We start from the raw sequence: 20090 nt of genomic DNA on the forward strand, positions 1-20090 counted from the left end.
TTTACTTATATTTGCATGTGGTTTTTTCCATTTTAAATGACCTCAAGCAAACTTATATATATATAGATAGATCCATCATATACATATATATAACTGCAAACTACTCAACTATTCTCCCACCGGTGAATCATATACTCAAAATTAAATGCAATGTAAATTAACACTGCGAAATGTTACCATTATGCTATACTAAAAAAGAATTATAATATTTTTTAAAATACATATTAAATTTAGAATATGGAGTGAAAATGTTCTAATTTCAAGATATCATAGTTTATTTTAGCTTCTTTTAATGCAATATGTACCGATGAGAATTGGAATTCATGGCCCTTTGATTGTAAATATGTGTCTTAATTAACTTATGTTAATATTGATTTTTGTTGTTTTAATTATATAATATAATTAGTTTTTAATGTTCAATGCATTATCAATGAAGTTGTGATACTCCTACAAAATATTGTATTAATTTTGTGATATTTATTTGTATACCATCTCAATATTACCAAGTTATCGTACTTTTGTCTTTACAATTTGTTATATATATTGAGATTTTTTTTGTTGAGAAGGTTATATATCGAGATTTGATATCTCTCTAATTCTGTAAACATACAAATATAATTAGTAAAACAAAAATGATGGATTATATATCATAAATTTGTTATAATTAAAGTATCATAAACTAATTCAAACAATTTCCAAATATCTATACTTTTTACGGTTTTTTTAATTTCCTTGAATATCAATATTTTCATAGAGATATTAGTTGTATTTAATTTTTAGATATATAATACATTAAAATGTAAGTCATAACCTACTTAACCAACGATTAGAGTCTTATTTGTTAATGCAATAATTTTTCTTAATCAATTTTTACGATTTTCATTATTATTTTAAAAGGATTTGTTGACATAAATATATTTTCATAAAATCAGATGAGGTGTATATCGATTAGTCAAGTTAGCTTTTAGGCCAAAATCCCAACCGATCGACATATAATTTAGGGGTGTTCAAAAATCCGGCAATTCGACGAACCTGATGAACCCAACCCAACCCATGGGTTGGATTAGATGAAGCTTTTCGTTTGGGTGGGGTTGGGTCTTGGGTTCAACCTTTAAAAAATCAGGTCAACTCAACCCAACTCGAATTTATGCATATATATGTATATTTTAAATTATATATACACACACATGCATACAATGTTCATTTAGTTTTAATCCTAGCCCTTCATTTAAGTTTTCCTATTATCTTCCATTTTGTATATTAATCTCATATGTCCATTTAGTTTTAATCCTAACTCCTTGTGGGCGCGATAATTAAAAAAAAAAAAAAAGAATACAACCTAACAACTCAACCCAACCCAACTATTAGACAACTATTAGGGGTGTTCACAAGTTGGGTTGAGTTATGAGGGGTTTTAGGATCAATCCGAATTTTTGGGTTTGCCATATATATAGGAACCGTGGAGTTTGAACAAAAATTCGGATTAATCCTAAAACCCTCATAACCCGACCCAGCATGTGAACACCCCTAATGGTTGGTTTCTAAAAATGGAAACTGACTGATCGAAACGATGAAGCTTCTATCGACATACTTTTTGTTGGTTTGGTCGCTCGATTTTCGATCGACCTTTTTTTTCTTTTTTCTTTTTACGTTTTGTGTTTTCGACAAACCTTAGAAATTGAGTCCAACTTGAAACGGGGGTATTAGGGGCAAGTTTGTGGTGAATCTCAGCCGTAGGGGTTGTGGGGGACGGGTTTACGACGGAGCTGAACGGCAGCCTTGTGGGGTTGGGTTTGTGGCGGATTCGAGTGAGGCAAGTTGTGGGGGGTGAGGTTGAGTCTTGGCAAAAACCGAGTGGCAGGGGTTGGGAGCAGCAAAAATCGAACGACATGAGGGTTGGGGTTGGACAACAAGGTGGCTAGTGATGGAGCGACGCAAAAGGGGATAGGGAGAGGGAAGGACGAGAGAAATAGAGAAGATCAAGAGGTGAGAAGGAAGAAGGTGCTGGAAGTGAATGCGAGCAAGTGAAACTAATTTCATTTAATATGTTCTAATATACATATACATGTATACATAGAATTACCTAGGCAACTAAATGTAGTACGTTCAAGTGGTTGTTCCATGAGATTAGTTGAGGTGCGCAAACTGGTTTGGATACTTAAGGATATAAAAAAAATATTCATGTATACATATACATATACATATATACATATACATATACAGATACAGATACATAGAATTACGTATATGTATACATATATGTACATATACGTATACATATATATACATACATATACATATACATAGATATATGTATACATATACATCTACATCTACACAAGATATACATAGACATATATATACATATACACATATAGATACATAGACTTACGTATACGTATACGTATACATATACATATACATATACATCTTGATATACATATACATATACATCTACACATGCATACACATCTACCTCTAGATATACATATATATTTACATATACATCTACATCTACATGCATCTATATCTAAATATACATATACATATATATGTATGTATGTGTGTGTGTGTATATGTATGTACGTGTATGTGTGTGTATATATATTGGTCCAGTTGATCGGTTTTGGAGGTTTTTTCCTAGCCAACCGACCACCTAACAGTTTCAAAAAATCTCAAATCAATCGCTGACTGATCTGTGGCTAAAATCGATCGATCGATATCGATTCGATTATCAGTATTTCATACACTTATCTACACTCCTTAGGAATCAGAACCTTGATATTTTCGGAGATTTATTGCATGCAACAATTTAGGACAGGCAATACAAGTCATTGAGTCCACATTGATTGGTGTGGCAAATCAGAGCACCTTGATTGGTGTGGCAAATGAGAGTCCACCTTGGTTGGTGTGGCAAATTTTCAAATTTTTAATTAAAAAAATGTGCTTTGAAAAAGGCAATATGTTATTTAGTAATAATACTTTGGGAATAACAAATGATTTTTTTTAACCATTTAAGAGGGATAAATAGAAAACTAGATTTTTTAAAAAAAAATAATAAATTGTCTGATAATGATGATAAAATTTGATTCTCACCTAATATATATTTATTTTTTAATTTTCTAGTTTATTTAGTTTTTAAGTAACGTTGAAGTGAAGATTCAAATCTATGATATATATTAAAAAAAAGGTTAGGATAAAATTTAAATTTTACATCTAAACTTGATAAGTTATATTAATTTTCTCTATTGTTAAACTTTCATTTTCATTAAAATTGGAACTTAATCTTAAGATAAAGTGTTGCAATGTTGATCGTTTGTTCAATTTTGCTAATTCATCAATTAAGTTTAACAAAAGTTTATGTAAAAATTTCAAAATACCCAATTTGCAGAAATTAAGATAAATATGCAAAATCTACCATTGAACAACTCTTAAAACTTACCATTTCAGCAAAGAAAAAAAAAGACTCCAAACTGTAGTTTTTTTTTAAAATTATATTAATTTCGTACCTAAAAACATGTTTTATAATATCATTGAATGCAGGTAAACATATTTCTTTAACCATCCTTCACATAAAAACTTATTAGAAAAGTAAAAATTGCTTCAACCTGAACATAACTCAATTGATTTAATCACTTATTTATGACCAAAAGGTCCAACGAAAAAAATAAGTTCATATCCCATGATATAGTCACCCATATTATGGATTTTCAAGTAGGGAGATTTTGATGATCATATCTCTCTATCTTGCTTGGGTTGATGCTCATGTGCAAAAGAGAGAGCGCTCTTTTTCTCGAGACAAAGATAATTTTAGAAGTTATATCTTGCTCTCGCTCGGTTGACATACGTCGATGATTTTAGGAGATTATATTTCGTAGCTACCTCATTAAATTGATACTCTTGAGAAACCAAAAACTTTTTCAAGATGAGAATGATTTTACAGGTCATATTTCTACTTTCCACGACTGACACTAAATACAATATGAGAAAGATGAGTAATCTCATTCTCTAGTTCTTAATTAAGGACAAGCATTATTGCTTTTTTTTTGAATTCGTAGTTGGCTCTCTTCTTTGCTAAAAACAAAAGAACAAAGGCAAAATCACCAAAGGAATAGTGTCATTATTAATCAAATAATGTGCATGCATATGGGAAAAGATACTCATTCCTTTGCAAGAAAAAAGTGAGAAAAAAAAAAGATGCCAAAAATTCCCTTTCTAAGTTGGAACAAAAACAAAAAGTGGATGTGTTTTTCCAATATCCCATTTTTATTCAATTATTGTGAACTTCTCTCTTAATACCATAGTCATTTTCATCTACCATGTGAATTTCTTTTATGTTAAATAGTTGTTTGTTTCTAATTTAAGAATTCTAATTTATCACAAGACCTTCGAAGCCTATAAGGATGTGGGGCCTTGTGGTATCACTTTTCATATGCGTGTTAGCAAACAAAAACTTTAATATAGGATCTATGTATGAGAGTAGGCTAAAGAACTATAACTTATTTCGAATTACCTAAATCCATGAGTAGAGATTTCAAATTCCTGTAGCAATATTTGCGTGATTTGACTCTTCCTCAACTATGCAGCTTTAGACCAAAGATGGGCAATACTCTCTATTAGATGGGGAATAGGAGACTAAAGGAACATAGTATATTGAGGACCATAACCCTATATTTATAAGTTGATTCTAGGGTTTCCCATAATCCCCTAGGATCAATGAGCTAGTATCTGCCCAACAGGCCACACCACATGTAGGAAGTTTATGGGTCCTAATTAGACCACTTATTTTTCCCATGAATAGTAGTACATTTAATTTATCATAAATTGTTACCCATTTAATGGAATTAATTAAATTAATTCCAACAATCTCCCACTTGGGTAACAGAATTGTACGACAAATCATATAAGTTTCAACTTTTAGTACACAACCAAATACTATTAAAAAAAACTTCCTTTAATTACAATCTCGTCCATCTTGTATACCAATGTGGGACCAAGGTGCGGCTTTTGTCACATGTAAAAGCGCAACTCTACCTTCAATGATCACCACACCAAATATACTTGATGACATAGATCAAGTGTGGAAGAGCAGCATGAGAATTACATTCATAGTGATCTATTCATGTCTATTCTCAACTAGTCCTAATCATACTTTATAGAGATCAACACAATAAACATATATATAAATACATAGTCATTGTATTTACTCCCTACACACATTCATCAACTACATTAGCTTCAAAACCAAAAGAAGTAATGACATTATGAAATTTGTGGTACCAGTGACGGGAAGCTTACTTGAGTCCATAGATGGATTTTTTTAGTCTGCAAATCATTGACTTTGGATTTCCTGATTCAAAGTTTTCTGGTTGATCCATGTAATGGTTTCAACAATGTCTCCATTGAGAAAAGTCGTCTTAACATCGATCTGATGTAACTCTAAGTCAAAATGTGCTACTAGTGCCATAGTAATTCTAAAAGAGTATTTCGAGGAAACTGGAGAGAAAGTCTCTTTATAATCTATGTCTTCTTTTTGAGTGAAACCTTTTGCAACAAGACGTGTTTTATATCTTTCAATGTTGCCTTTTGAATCCCTTTTGGTTTTAAATATCCATTTACAACCAATAGGTTTCTTTCTTGTAGGCAACTCAACTAGATCCCAGACGCCATTGTCACTCATGGATTTTATCTCATCTTCATAGCCTCAATCCACTTATCTACCTTAGAACTTTTCATTGCGTGTTGAAAATTTATAGGATCATTTTCTGTAAGGCCAATGCTATCATCATGTTTTTGAAGAAATACAATATAATCATCTGGTATTGCACTTCTTCTTTCTCTAGTGGATCTTCTTAATGACACTTCTTGAGTATGTTGAGGTTGATCAAACTACTTTACTGACAATCATAGGTAAAGTAGCCACATCATTCCTGATAGTAGCATTTTCTTCTTCAAAGACAACATCTTTACTTTTATTTCTCCCCTCAAACTCAATATTCTCAAGAAATTGAGCATTTCCCGTCTCGAAAAAGGCTCTTGAAGTGGGATTATAGAACTTAAAGCCCCGAGAGCGCTTAACATACCCAACAAAGTAGCAACTTATGGTTCTTGAGTCTAGTTTCTTTTCATTTGGCTTATAAGGCCTTGCTTCTACTGGACATCTCAAAATATGTAAATGCCTTAGGCTGGGTCTTTTCCTGTCCACAGCTTATATGAGGTTTTGTTTACTGCTTTGCTAGGCACTTTGTTAAGTATGTACACTGTGGTTTTTAATGCTTCTCCCCAAAGAGACTCTAGCAAAGAAGAATGAGCAATTATACTTCTTACCATATCTTTAAGAGTCCTATTTCGCCTCTCAGCAACTCCATTCATGTTAGGTTTCCCAGGCATCATGTACTGAGGAACTATGCCACATTGTTCAAGGAAAAGCACAAAGGGTCATCGACGTTGATCACCTGATACATCATATCGACCATAATATTCTCCTCCACAGTCAGATTTGATGGTTTTAATCTTCCTGTTAAGTTGAAGTTCAACTTCTACTTTAAAAGATTTGAACATGTCCAGAGCTTGAGATTCTCATGAATTAAATATAGGTAGCAGTATCTTGAATAATCGTCAATGAACGTGATAAAATACTATTGTCCATTCCATGAAGACGTAGGGAATGGTCCACATATGTCAGTATGTATCAATTCTAGGACTTCTTTAGCTCTTTCAGCACCTATATTCCTCTTGTCTGTTTCTTTTCCTTTGATACAATTAACACAAATCTGAAGATCTGTTAGGTCAAGTGAATCAAAAATTCCTTCATCCACGAGTCTCTTAATTCTAGTGTTAGAGATATGTCCTAATCGTTTGTGCCATAATGTACCAGAATTTTCATTTAATTTTCATTATCAAAAGGAACATTATCAAGCATATATAAATTATCAATCGATGAACCGGTACCAGTAATATTTGAATTATGCAAAAGACTTAGTTTGTTATTTCCAAATGAATAAGAATAACCAAATTTGTCCAATGAAGAAACAGAAATTAAATTCCGTCTAAATGACAGAACAACAAAAGTCTCAAACAAATCCAAATGAAAACTAGTTCCTAAAGATAATCTAAATGTTCCTATTGCTTCTACTTTTGCCCTATTGCCGTCAGCCACGTAGATGAAAGCCTCAGCATCACTTGGCGGTGGGCTCCAAATGCAACCCTGCATAGATACACTGATGTGAGTAGTATCACCTGAATCTACCCACCACGTATGCATAAATATAGAAGCTAGATTAATCTCAGAACAAACAAGGAAGAGAAACATACGCTTCTTCAATAGCCATGAAGCATATTTGGCACATTCTTTTTTCATGTACCCAGTCTTCTTACAGAAGAAACAAGCAGGTCCTGAATCCTGTTTCTTTTCCTTTTTCTATTTAGAAGATTCTGCAGCATTATTCACTCTCTTTCTCTTTACACTCTTTGAGGTAGAAGCCATGTGAACACTTTCTGTCTTCTCTCGCTGCATCCTCTCTTCCTCTTGAACACAGTGAGAGATTAGCTCATTCAGAGACCATTTATCCTTCTAAGTGTTGTAACTCACCATGAAGTGGCTATACTCTGCTGGAAGAGATTCAAAACCAAATGCACTAAAAAGTCTTAAGAAACTTCCAACTTCAGTGCCTTAAGTTTTGTTGCAACATTTGACATTTGCATTATGTATTCCCTTATGTTTCCTTTACCAACGTATCTTGAAGAGGTGAGTTTTGCCATAAGGGTACTCGCCTCTGCCTTATCGTTTTTGGTAAAGTACTGCTCCATTTCCTTTAGAAAGCCTTTGGCATTCGTTCCCTCAATAATAGAGCCTCTAAATGTTTCTGGAATTGAGCGCTTCATGATCATTAGAAACATGCGATTAAACCTATCCCACTTCTCAATTTCAACCTTATTAGGATTTTCCTCAATTGAAGTAGGGCGGTCTACCCTTAATGCGAGGTCTAAATCCATACATCCAAGTACTATCTGGATGTCTTCTTTCCAGTTTTTGAAATTAGCCCCATTCAGTCTAGGATTGTTGTTGACTTGAGTGGACATATTATCAGAATTAGCAACCTTAACTGTATAAAGAACACAAGCTCAATATAGTAAGTAATGTCACACAGATATATATAAATATTCATGACATTCTAAATAAACTTTATGAGGACAAGTGAGATACCTAACGCAACATTTACATTCAGTCATTGGACAAAAATGTTAATTTGCTAGTGATACTCTCAGTACAATAATAAAACATTAATAACTCATTCCTTTTAGATGATAGTCTTCCTTTGGGTCGACTAACAACTTCAAGAACACAACCTTATGTTATCCATATTTATTATTGCATGTGTGTTTGTTGTTTGGCCAAATTGTAACCTTCCTTTGGGCCAATCACAATCCGCATAAACAAAAAATACACTACATCTAAGAACTTTAAATGTTCCAATTTATAGAATAGAGACTACTTTGGTAGCATATTTCACACATCAAAACATTCAAAGAAATTAGATAAATTGTGCTACCAATAAATGAAATATAAATTTATTGAATAGTAGTCAACCTTTAATTAGCACCATTTAAAAGGGGAAAAATAAACAGTCCTCCATACCTTTTATGTCCAAAATATTAATAATAGATTATAAATATATAAAATACTAATCAAAAAAGGAAAAAAAAAACAAAATAAATAACCTTAAAAGCCCGTTGCAACAAAATTGTCTTTATGTGATAGGGTAAATAGTAACCTTATGTGGCACTCTGGAGTGTCGCAAACTTTATTTGTTTGTTTTTTTTACAATAATAGATTCTTCATGTAACGCCACAAATTTTTTATTTTTTTTTTAACAATAACAGATTCTTCAAATGCAGCACTTCATGCCACTTTATTTTTTTATCAAATCAATGGACAATGAATTCAAACAATTTTCAAATTAAATAATTTAAAATTGTTGAATCAATCCAAATAGTTCTAATAATTCAGATTTCATGATGTTTCATAATAAATTTAACTAAGGAAACAACCAACAAATTTATTCATAAACAACAATTAAATATTTAGCAAACAACCATGTAAAACTAAGCTCTGATACCACTTGTTAGCAAACAAAAACTTTAATATAGGATCTATGCATGGGAGTAGGCTAAAGAACTATAAGTTATTTTGAATTACCTGGATCCATGAGTAGAGATTCCAAATTCTTGTAGCAATATCTGTGTGGTTTGGGTCTTCCTCAACTATGCATCTTTAGACCAAAGATGGGCAATACTCTCTATTAGATGGGGAATAGGAGACTAAAGAAGCATAGTATATTGGGGACCATAACCCTGTATTTATAAGTTGATTCTAGGGTTTCCCATCATCCCCTAGGATCAACGAGCCAGTGGGTCACACCACATATAGGAAGTTTATGGGCCCTAATTAGACATCTTATTTTTCCCATGAATAGTAATACATTTAATTTATCATAAATTGTTACCCATTTAATGGAATTAATTAAATTAATTCCATCAATGTGGTCTTACGTTCAAACCTTTTGGTGAGCATAATACCAAAAATTCTTAATGTATCTTAGGTCCAAGTCTTGGGATAAGCACAAGTGCTCCCCGTTAGAGAGGTAAAAGCTAAAGAACTATCGATTATGGATCATAACAAAAAAGAAAAAAAAAAGAAAGTCTAATGCCTAAACTTTTGAAATTGTGCCTAATTGGATCCCTAAATTTTAAGAGAGTTGTATCGAGTATATTACGTTCTTGAATTTAGAAAGATGTCTAGCTAGTAGATTTATGAAACTTTTCAATTTTGTATTTAGACCTTAGGGATTTTTAAAAACGTGTTTAATAGATCCCTTTCACCTTTTCATTTTGTATCTAATAGGTCCCCACCTATTAAACATAATTTGAAAATTTTGTCCAATAGGTCCCTTTAACTTTCAAGCTTGTGGTTAATAGGTCTATTGAGCTTTCGATTTTGTGTACATAATAAGACACAATATTAAAAGTTAAAGGACTTACTAGATACTACTTTTTAAAATTTAGGGATCTATTAGACACAATTTATTATCTTATTTTTTCATGTGTTACGATTCAAACTATAAAAGGTGAGGCTTTTCCCAAACTCTACAATCTTTTTCGTGGGGAGGAGTTGCATCTTGCTATGACGGCCATATAAATTTAGATTTTTGTAGCGAGGGTAGAAAGGAGAGAATGTATAAAATTTTAATCTTTTTTATTGTAATGAAATATCGATGAACCAACATTTATCAAATTTGAAAAATGGTAGGAAAAAAGATCTCTATATAGCATAAATTTTAAATGTATTTAAAAAAATATCATGGTTTTTTATTTTTTACTTTATATATATATAGTAGAAGTCTGACTTTTATACTGTGCATGTGTTTTATATTATAGTTTGAGGATCTAGATTATATATATTTTGAAAATTTTCAAACTTTCTAGCTACGTTTATTTTTAAATACATATTTATTTTATGTAAACAGATGGTGGTGAAATTAACATGGTTAAGCTATTTTTTAAATTATAATTTTTAAAATTTGTGGCTGGTCATGAGGATTCTTGAAGCTTATAAGACTATTTTTATGGATATTTTTCGTAGTTGATTTAATATTAATATTAAATATCTAATTTTATTAAATTTATTCTTAAATTTTAATAAAAGGTAAAGTTAATATATTCCATTGGTCAAGTTCTTATTATTTTGTTTTAGAAAATATGTAGCTGGTCATGAGCATTTAATTTGTGGTTGTGGGGACTATGATTCTAGTTGTCCTTTTTTTTTTTTGAGTAAAGAAATTGTGATTTTTCAAGTTTGTTGGGAGTCAGACTGTGAGGGGCCAACCTCTTCAAACGGAATCAAGCGTCTTGACCTAACACGTCGGGGTAGACACTTAGGTAAAAAACGAAGACGTCCATAGCTTCCATTTCAGGGTAGGCAAAAATCCGGTGAAACGCATGGACAAAGGTCCCAGAGGTGGACGTGGTGCGAGGAGGGAAATACCCGATGGTATAGATAGCTACTCCTTTGACTGCTATAAATATAGCTCCTTTTCACCATTCAAGGTATGAAAATCTGTTTGAAGCTGATCTGTCTAAGCTCGAATTCCTAACTAACTTGGGCGTCGGAGTGGCCCACTTGTTTTCGCAGGTACCTCTGAAGGAATTTATACCAAGTTGCTAATACCAACCTCATAGGTCATCCTCCGTACCTTAGGTGGATTTTTGCATCAACAAAGTTGATAGGGGTGATTTTAGAGACAATATCTTTGTCTTCCTTAAGGCGAGATAGAGCACACATAAGAAGTCAAAAACATTTTTTAAGATAGGGATGACTTCTTTGTCGGGAGTGCGAATAAAAGTTCCACATCAACTAAATAGTGAAGGGGAAGAGCGTAAGATATATATACTGTTAAAGATCTCATATTGGAAAGATAAGGGCTAACGAGAATTTATAACATAAGTCCAGTACTGCTCTCATTACCTATTGAGTTTGAGAGGATCCTCATGGATATTGATATATACATATGTGAGAGACAACATTTTCATTGGTATTTAAGGTCTTTTTTAGTGAAACCAAAGCAAAGTCATGAGGACTTTGGTGCCCAAAGTGGATAGTACCATACCATGTGAAAATATAGGTTGGAGGGTCCCTTGTCCGACTGTATCTCTAACACCTGGTATAAGAGTGAAGATAGAACCATCGAGAGTTTATGCTCAAATAGACAATATTATATCAATGTGGATGTTCTTTTGTCTCGGTTGCATCTCTAACACATGTGTATGAGAGAGAGAAAGCATTTTATTGTTTCAACAAAGACGATTCATAAATTTGTCTTATGTTTTGTGCATATGAGAGAGGAGGGTCCTTGTCCGATTGCATCTCCAACACATGTGTATGAAAGAGAGAGAGAGTAATTTCTTGTTTCGACAAGGACGATTCAAAAAATTTTCTCATATGGTCTTGACATAAGATAGGGAGCACGTGCACATTATTAAAAAAAAATGAGATCGATTTTTCCAAGTTGAGGATAAGTTCAAATCAGAACGTATCTCTATCTCGCTCGGTATACACCGTAATTAAATGCATATGCATGAGGGAGAAATGGGAAATCTTATTCTTTGAGTTTTTAATTAAGAACAAGAAGTGAATCTTGTTGTTCATCCCCTAGTTGGCTCTCTTATTTGCTCAAAAACAAAACAAGAAAAGCAAAATCAAGAAAGAGTATTGTCATTGTTATAAAAAAATAGCATATATGAACGTGGGGAAAATTCTCCTTGATTCCAATGGAAAATGCGAATAATTTCCTTCGTAATTACAAACAAAATCAAAAAGTGGTCGGGTTTTAATTAACAGCTCATTTTTATTCAATTATTGCAAAATTCTCTCGCCATTTTAATTCATTAAAATAATATTCCACCCTAAATGTAACTCAACTGAGATATTTATTTCCGACCAAAATGTCGTGAGTTCAAATCTCTATCCCGCATATACTAAAAAAAAATCATAAAATGATGACATTCTTCCACTACCGCGAACTCTAGTTAGATTTAGGTATGATACACTTTTAAGCTATTGGGAGAATCCAATTACTCTTTTTCGGATCAATTATTCGCTCATCAAAAATGGCAACAAAGACAAAAATGAAAGTAATTGGCATCTTAATGCCCGTGAACGAAACTTTCCACATACATCAAAAAGAAATATTATATATATATATAAAATATTTCTTTTTGGAACTTTTGGGACTTTTATTATATGGAGAAAAATATCGTATAGAATGGAACTTAATTTATAGGTTTAAATCTTATTTTAAATTTTTTCTTTTTCCATTTTAGTTCTTAATACTATAAATATATATTTTTTTAGATTAGTTTCCATTTTGATCTATGTTAAATTATTCATATTGTATTTATAAAAAAAATAAATAAAGGTACATCTTCCCCAATTTGATACCAAATTTGTTATACATCACAAGTCTACTTGATGTCAAAAATTTTTATTTTTTCTATTTTGGGAGTAATGGCTAAAATGATATATTTTTTTTTATTTTAAATTTACAGATGAAAACACAACGTTCACAACTATACAAGTATTTTATATTATTTTGGCTAACACAGGCAAAATTCCCACGTGATTCAGGGGCTTTATTATGAAACTTAGCTTCTTCATTTTTCCCTCTTAAATTAGGGGGCACAAATGTAATTTCCTTCCATTTTTTGTTGTATCATTGTAAAAAAGAAAAAAAACTATTTTACTTAAAGAAAACGTTAGCCAATTGAATCTAAGAAATCCCTATGGTTATGCAAACTCTAGATCACGGATACTAAAACTCCAAATCAAGATGATTTCAACTCAAGGAAGAAGTTAGAACGAATTTATGAGAAAATTTATTTCTAAACTCAAGATTCAAATCACTCCACAGGTTAACTTGATCAATGTCACTTGAATAATTCTAGCATGCAATTCTCAAACACAAGAAAAACAAATGAGAAACTCATGGCTCAATGGCTCAAATTTCATTTTTCGGATAACTTAAATCTGCTTTTTACAATTAATGGAGTAAGCTAGACTATATATAACCTAAGAAACAAGGCTTAGAAGTAACCTAAAGACAATGGAAAGGTTGTAACTGTTTAGTGCATTAATGTCATAATATCCGCTAACTTAAAAGCAACCTAAAATTAACAAATGAAAAGTTTAAAATTGAAAATACAATAAAATGAGGTTTAAATCCGAGAATGAGGTACTAGTTGAAAAGTAGCTTAAAAGTTTAATTCCTGCTTTGACTTGCATTAAATGAAGCTTGAGATGTATTTGAATTATTTAATTGCAACTTGAGTTCATTTAATAGAACTTGAGTTCAACTTTAACCTTTTGTTTGGTGTCAAGAAAGTTCAAGAAATGATTTTAAATTTTGTGATTTGAAATCCGAGAAATGATTTTAAATTCTTTATCTTGTTTGAAATAATAATAATGATTTAAAATGAGTGAAATTAAATTTCTTTGTTCATAATGTTCGTTGTAAATGAAAAGAAAATAAAAATTTTACTCATGCTTTTAATCTAAATTTATTACTTAGAAATTAAAATATGACAAAGTTAAATAGGTAATTTATTTTGAAATTCAATGAAATCCTACAAAATCACTGTTTTGATCCGAACTTTTTTTTGCGTAAAAACAGGAAATCCAGTAAGATTTCAAATAATTTAAAATTAGGTGGTACCAAACAACGAAATTCATTTGGAATCCGTCATGATTTTGAAATCTTTCAAAATCGTAGGTATCAAACAAACAGTAATGCAACTTGACTTCCTTAAATGTAACTCGAGTTTATCTTGATTTCTTTATAAATGAAGTCTGAGTGCATTTAATGTATCTCCATTTTGTTGTCAACTTGGACATAGGATAAATCTCCAAAATCTTCGTTTAAATCTTCGTGGCATGACTAGGACATTTTGGTTCATATCATGTAATTTTGGCTTTGGTTCATTTTAGTCTCTCTATTTTCAAAACGTCAATTTTGCTCAACAATATACTTTCAAATTTTATTGTCCATAGATTTTCGAAATATTCATTTGGGTCCCGTTCTTTTTAAAAGTGATCATTTTGGTCACTTCATTTTCATTTTCATTTTTATCTCATTTTTTTTTCGATCAGCTCACTCATTTTTTTCTAATGTAACCATAAATTAGTATTTGTGGATTTCCATTGTGTATAAATTTGTGTTAACATGTTTAAATATGGAAAAAAAATGATCACTTTTTTTTAAATATAGAGACCAAAACAGATGTTTTGAGAGTACATTAATTAAAATAAATAAAAGTTAATATATAGTGATCAAAATCCTCGGGAAAGAGGTCGATCTCGATGACTAACACCTTTTTCTTCTCTTCCTTACCAGGGAATCTTCTCTTATGGCCTTCACCTCTCGCCCGGCCCGGAAATCGAACCCAACCTCCTAATCCATTCATTTCTGCAAGCAGGGGGGATCCAGAGCTAAGCCCCCCTTCTATTGCATAAGCTAAAAAAGTGATAAGCAAAGTACCAAAGTGGTTGCGGGAACGATACGCTTTGGTTACCGAACGTTTTAAAAGTACAGGAATCAAAATAAATTAAAGTAAAAAATTAAGATCAAAATAGTTTTAAAATAGTACAACTATGAAAGTTTAGATACCGAAATATGATTGTAAACCAAAATAAATTTATTTTTTTTAAGATAAACTCGAATAAATGAATCTTTCCATGCTTATCTCAACAGAGTTTTCTAAATAGATATAGTAAACGTCAAATCTCATGTATTTTTATTTTAATAATTTTCATATTTATCTGCAGATTTAATATAGTAATTTCGTTGCAACTCTTTATGACTTTTTCGACTTGTTCAAGTGATTGACTTTCTCAAAATAGGAGATTTTGTAGATAAACCTTTTAATTAAAAAATCATTTATGAATAACCAGACAAATAATTTTACTTAAAAGTCACTCGATTATTAAAAGTATATTTAAAAAATGAATTAGAAAACCTCTTTTAAATTATTGGAAATCCTCAATGTATTAAATTTTCATAGACATGCAGATATTTTTATTGATATTTTTACATGTTTATGAATTTGATATTGACAAGAATGATGAATCAAAATTTTCATAATATTGCAAAATTAATCGAGAAACTATTACAAATATAGACATAATATTAATCTGAATAATTTTAGACTTATTTTAAAATGGTGAAATATTTATTTGTTAATTTAAATCTTTATAATGATTTTTTTTTCTTTTATAATTTTTACAGACAATTTGATCCCATCATATCTTAACAATATTTCCATAAAGTTGAGACATTGACATTTAAAACCTTAAGGTGCCATTTATTTCGTGGGAATTCGAGATTTCCATTGGACGGACATCTGGATTCCTACGTTGTTTTGCAGTAATGTAAGATACTCAGAGATGTCCGGGTATGCTAGGATGTCCATACAGAAGACATCTAAAATTAATTTTAGATGTCCTTTTGAAACACGGGTTTCCAAGATTACCATGTTGAGATTATCAACTTTTTACATTTTTGCCTTTCATTTTTTCCTCCATATATTTTCTTTCATCAGTTTTTTTTTAATTTTTTCTAAGAAAAATTCTTTATTTTTAATTTTTAAATTTATAATTAAAATAAATTAATGTACTCATCATCTTATAAACAACTTTATGCTATTAAGTGTATTTGTACACTAGATTTACATGTAAAATAAATTGCAATTAAATTATCTAATATCTCCATTTATTTCTAATAGTTTGAAGGAATTACATTATTAATAATATTTATTATTATAAATATATAATAAATTAATTGAAAATGCTATATCTGGTTTTGTATTATTAGCAAGATACATACTTCACCAATTGTACTAAGATATGGTACTTCAAGACCAAGAAGTTCTTTATTATCTTCTTGAGGTTGAAATATATATTTCTTCACATCAAGTAAACGAGCATCCATTGGAATGTTCAATGAATGTGTTTTGTCCATATAAAATCTTTTAAAAACTTTTCCTCTATAATTTGATTGATGCACAAATATCTCATCTACTAAATGCTCAATTTGCAAGCTAAGGCAAAATTTTGTTTTTCCGAAATCTTTTATTTCAAACTCTTTCTTAAGATACTCTATTGCCTTCGAACGCTCTTCAGGAGTTCCAATTATATTCAAGTCATCAACATACATAGTTGTTATAATAAATCATGACTGTGATTTCTTTATAAAAGCATATGGACAAATTAGATTATTTTGATATCATTCCTTTAAGCAAATATCCACTTTGGTGATTGTACCACATTCGTCCTAATTGTTTTAAGTTATATAATGATCTCTGTAACTTTATTGAATACAATTCTCTACGAACTTAAATTATATGTTTTCGGTATCTTAAATCTTTCAGGGATTTTCATATAAATATCATTATCAAAAGATCTAAATAAATATGCAGTAACTACATCCATAAGATGCGTGACCAAATTTTCATATACAATCAGACCAACTAAATATCTCAGTGTAATCGCATCCACCACTAGAGAATATGTCTCATTATAATCAATACCAAGTCTTTGTGAAAAGCCTTGTGCAACTAGTCTTGCCTTATATCTTTTGACCTCATTGTTTTCATTTCTTTTTCTTACAAATACTCATTTGTATCCTACAGGCTTAACATCTTCTGGTGTTCAAACTACTGGTTCAAAGACTTGACGTTTTGAGAGTGAGTTTAATTCTGCCTGGATTCCTTCTTTCCGCTTAAGCAAATCCTTTCTTTGTTGACATTCTTTGATAGATTTTAGTTCAGAATTCTCACTTTCAAATATAGTGTCAAGAGCTACATTATAAGAAAAAATGTTATCAATAACTACATTACTTTGATTCCATCTTTTCCCTATCATGACATAATTTATTGAAATCTCATTATTATCTTCAGGTACTTGACATTCTTCTGTATTTTTATGAGTAGTCATGTTTAGGATTTCTTCTAGAATATCCATATTCTTAATCGAGTCATTTTGATTATTGACAACTTTTCTTTTTCGAGGATTTTTATCTTTGAAACTATTGGTCTCCCACGCTTTTAGCGTGTCACAGACTCATTAATGACAACTTGCTGTATTAGGATATCAATTTTCGAGGGAGCATTTGTAGTTGAAATATATGACTTAGTCACTTTCTTAGTATCTATAAACACATTTGGTAATTGATTTGGTATATTTTGAAAATGAATTATCTTATGAACTTCAAGTCACTTTGAACGGGGATCTAAATTAGACAATAACGACGTGTTCCATGTATTTTTTTTCCAACTTCTTAATTCCTCCCCCCAATGTTGAAAAATTTGTCTCATTAAAATGATAATGAGCAAATCATCACCTGTCAGGGGCTCACGAGATTTAGTGATTGTTGGCAAATCAAAACCAACATATATTCCCAACCACCTTTGAGGACCATCTTAGTACGTTGTGGTGGAGTAATAGAACGTATACTGCACATCCAAAAATTCATAGATGAGAAATATTCGCCTCTTGGTCATGATCTCATTGTAATGGAGAATACTTATGATGGACTATTGGTCTAATGCGTGCAAGTAATATTGCATGAAAAATAGCATGTCCTCATACATATGTAGGAAGCTTAGCTCTCATAAATAATAGTCTAGCAATTAACTACATGTTGGGTTTTATGCACTAAACTCGTGGTTTGTTGTTGCGCCTCTACTTAATAGCTAGAGGATAAGTGCAAGTGCACACTGTCACAAGTAATAATATGGAAATATTCCAAGTTCGTCCCCACATGGACTAGTTTTCTTTTAAAATTGATTTTGTAAACTGCTTGAATGAGCAATCGAGTTTGGGTATAAAAATTGGTGGAATTGTTGAGAACACGAATTAGAAACACAGAAATTAAAAGGTCAACCACCCTACTAAGATTTAGTTCTAAAAGATGAATTACACTTATCAAATGTGCCCGTAATTAAACTCAATTTATGCAAACTGGTTCAACTCCTATTCCATACCGCTTTTGGTTTGTTTAAAAGCTTAGGCTAGTCTTTACATATGTCTATGCAACTCTAGAATCTAAATAAATCAAGTTCCAACTTACGTTTAACGGGTAAGAGAGCATATGTCTAGGATCTTGTTTTAGTTCTTATTTTTAAGTAACTTCCCGTTTTACCTTGATGAGATCCGTTTGACTCTAATCTTTTTAGAATTAAATTCAAATTAATGTGATTTAAACAAGTGGCCAACAAGAAAATCAACTGGATAAATTAGATCAATCAAGATAAGCAAAAGAGAGCATAATACGCCATGCTCACTGATAGATATAATTTAAATAGATGAACTAAACTTGTAGGAGGGTTGAAGAAACAATTTACCTACTCATGGAATTAAAAGAAATTAAAACACAAGAGAAGATAACAAAAGAAAGCATTTTAATTAGAATTGGAAAGAAAGTAAAAAATGGAACAAATTGAATTGCAATAAAATAAACAAGAGGAATTGTAGAAAAATAATTGAAAACAAAACTTAAATAAAAACTACAAAACTAAAGTAGAAAGGAAAACAAAAGCATGGAAAAAAAAAGAGATGTCCTGAAGTGATGCTTGGGAGCTTCTTTTATAGGTAACAAGATGTTGAGAAATGCATGAGAGGTTGGAACCAAATGAGGTTGTAGAGATTTTAGGAACTACTAGCAAATCTTGGACCAATTACTTGGTCAAAAGTTGTTATTCCCGTTTTGACAATCTAGGCATCCAATGTGGCTAAAGCATTGTGAAGTTGGAACTTTCAAAGCAATTTCGGTGGTGCATTCCTCTAGTAAGCTGGAAATTCTGGGCATGCGATGTTCCTGATGCATTGTGATCATCAATCTTCACTTTTCCTTACAAAATAAGCATATTACACAAATTAGCCTTCATTTACCTATAACTAAATTCCAAAGCCCCTAATCACAAATTATGCACATTTTCCCTAAATTATATGCATGAACATACATTTTTCATTCCAAATAACCGTCAACTAAGCATACAAATCTACCATTTTTAGCCTTTAATCAAGGCTTATCATTTATAAACATAAAACAAATATTCATTCAATAAAGTTGTTATTGATGTTTCTCTTAGAATTGCATTAACCCAAATCCAGTAAACTAACATTCGAGGTTATTTCATGTAACTGGAACAGTATATAACAGATATACAATATATATTTAATATACAACATATATATTTGATATACAGTGTATATATATACAGTATATATTCGATATACAGGTGGATAATGTTCCAGTAGTAACCGAAAGGGTATATAGTATATGGATAAGGTTAGTTACATTATCATAGTTACAAATGACTTGATCTAGGCCGTTCGTGTGGAGACATGCGAGTGGGGGTATTCTATACAATGAGTTTGTATAAGACCGGAACACGTAATAATTAATCTTTAGTTGTAACATCATTAGCTAATAGATTAATATTTCAATAGGATGACCGGGTAACTCGATCTCAATCCTGAG

General features: G+C 31.2%; 1 pseudogene; it reads right to left on the minus strand.

Annotated features, from left to right (window-relative positions):
* Positions 1 to 6886: 6886 nt before the first annotated feature.
* On the minus strand, positions 6887 to 8079 carry LOC148213264 (uncharacterized; annotated as a pseudogene).
* Between the last annotated feature and the right edge of the window lie 12011 nt (positions 8080 to 20090).

The sequence above is a fragment of the Momordica charantia genome (assembly GCF_013281855.1).
Source record: "Momordica charantia cultivar OHB3-1 chromosome 1 unlocalized genomic scaffold, Mcharantia_2.0 BLBB01000001.1, whole genome shotgun sequence".
In the NCBI taxonomy this organism is placed as follows: domain Eukaryota; kingdom Viridiplantae; phylum Streptophyta; class Magnoliopsida; order Cucurbitales; family Cucurbitaceae; genus Momordica; species Momordica charantia.